Here is a 2500-nt window from a genome sequence, read left to right as displayed (position 1 = left end):
CATGATGTGGTTGGGTGGGGTTACTATCACACATGCGTGTACACACTGGGATGATGTGTTTTTATTCTGCTCCTGCCAAAACCTGAAAGACAATGTGAGAAGTTTATTCATCAGGAAAATGACACAACACCTTCAAAACCTTTTCTGCCATCCTCCATCTTCCTCCATCCTCCATCTTCCTCCATCCTCCATCTTCCTGTGCAACAACCTTATCACACACACACACACACACACACACACACACACACACACACACACACACACACACACACACACACCCTCCTTCCTGTGCATTGTGATGTCAACAGTGTTTGAACTCTGTTACTTCCTTGTTTTTCTTGACTTCCTGTGGCAGCTTCCTCTTGTTGCATTGATCTAGTTGTTTCATCTTTATTTAAAGAGGAAGTGAGGTCACCATGGCAACCTTCACTTTCTTACTGCTGGAAACAACCAGTGAGGTCACCCTGGCAACTGCCGGTTTCTAACTGCCTTATTGTGTACACCTACTGTGTGTGTGTTACTGTGTACACCTACTGTGTGTACACAGTAACACACTTTATTTCAAGCCTTGTTTCTTCTTCTTCTTTATTTCAAGCCTTGTTTCTTCTTCTTCTTTATTTCAAGTCTTGTTTCTTCTTCTTCTTTATTTCAAGTCTTGTTTCTTCTTCTTCTTTATTTCAAGCCTTGTTTCTTCTTCTTCTTTATTTCAAGTCTTGTTTCTTCTTCTTCTTTATTTCAAGTCTTGTTTCTTCTTCTTCTTTATTTCAAGTCTTGTTTCTTCTTCTTCTTTATTTCAAGTCTTGTTTCTTCTTCTTCTTTTCAGTACAAACGACTTGAATCGTCACTAAAACAAAAGAGAAAAACTTAAAACATCAAACATTCCGTCAGCCGTCAACACTGTAGTTCCACCTCCATCCTGCAGGTGGAGCCGTCAACACTGTAGTTCCACCTCCATCCTGCAGGTGGAGCCGTCAACACTGTAGTTCCACCTCCATCCTGCAGGTGGAGCCGTCAACACTGTAGTTCCACCTCCATCCTGCAGGTGGAGCCGTCAACACTGTAGTTCCACCTCCATCCTGCAGGTGGAGCCGTCAACACTGTAGTTCCACCTCCATCCTGCAGGTGGAGCCGTCAACACTGTAGTTCCACCTCCATCCTGCAGGTGGAGCCGTCAACACTGTAGTTCCACCTCCATCCTGCAGGTGGAGCCGTCAACACTGTAGTTCCACCTCCATCCTGCAGGTGGAGCCACCACCTTCCCTCGCTCTGTGCCGGATTCATTGATTGTTCCTGGATCCACCCACAACAGAGAAGGGTCCTGAGGAAGGTCCTAGGAAGGAAGGAAGGAAGAAAGAAAGGAAGGAAGGAAGGAAGGAAGAACGGAGAAGGGGAGATATACAGTTTATATGTGTGTATCTATCTATGTGTGTGTGTGTGTGTATATATATATACACACACACACACACATATATATATATATATATGTGTACACATATATATATATATATATATATACACATATATATGTATACACATATATATGTGTATATATATATATATATATATATATATATATATATATATATATATATAAATATATATATATATATGTATGTATAAATTTATATTGTGTGTGTATGTATATATATATATGTGTATATATGTGTATATATGTGTGTATGTGTGTGTGTATTTATTCAAGATTCAAGAGGTTTATTTGTCACATAGATATACATACATACGTTCATACATATACACAGTGAAATGACAACCGGAGATTACGCACAATAAGCTCTAAGAATACTTAAAATACTTAAAATACAAAAAATACAAAAAATACTAAAATGTGGGTGATGGACGAGGTGCTCACGCAGGCGGACGCAGGGGGCGGAGCCACAATAATCATTGTGGTTCGATAATAATATAATCATATCAATTGTCTGTGTTGTATTAAATATACATTTTAATCCTCTTCAATGAAACTTACCTGAGCTTATCTGCAGTACTTAGCTCACAGAGTACAAGTCCTTGTATGTCCCATACAACCCTGGACTGCCTGACTACTCTCTAGTAGTAGTACAACTCTCTCGTCGTAGTAGTAGTTCACGACTCCCCGCCACTGATCACCTCCATAGTTCAGAGATGACAAGATGCTCCATGTAATCACAAATTGTGGTTTTTGTTTCTTAAATTTGCTTTTATGTGAATGGAGTTTTGCCAATATCAACATTATATTTATAATAAAATAAAGCTGTTTCTTTGTATTCATAGCAGACAAAAATAATATTTTTTGGAAAGGGAGACACTTTACAATGTTATTAACAATTAAGGTAAAAAATTAAAAGATGATATATAATTAAAAAAAAAATCTGGTATTTTTTTCCGAGTTCTCCTAAACGCATCATCACTTCTGAAACAAATTAGTTTTCCGAGTTTTCCATGAATGCAGCATCGCTTCCTGTTTGGAAACCGGCGTCAAAATGTGAACGTGAACATTAAA

At 38.4% G+C, this 2500-nt stretch overlaps 1 pseudogene across 1 annotated transcript in view; it reads right to left on the bottom strand.

Annotated features, from left to right (window-relative positions):
* The window catches only part of LOC307247463, a 442915-nt pseudogene that overhangs the window by 514 nt on the left and 439901 nt on the right, over positions 1–2500 (bottom strand). The gene's annotated exons all lie outside the window — the stretch shown is intronic.

This window comes from Zeus faber, assembly GCF_960531495.2.
Source record: "Zeus faber genome assembly, chromosome: 22".
In the NCBI taxonomy this organism is placed as follows: domain Eukaryota; kingdom Metazoa; phylum Chordata; class Actinopteri; order Zeiformes; family Zeidae; genus Zeus; species Zeus faber.
Note: the sequence above shows the minus strand (reverse complement) of the source record. Positions and strands in the feature narration are given on the sequence as shown.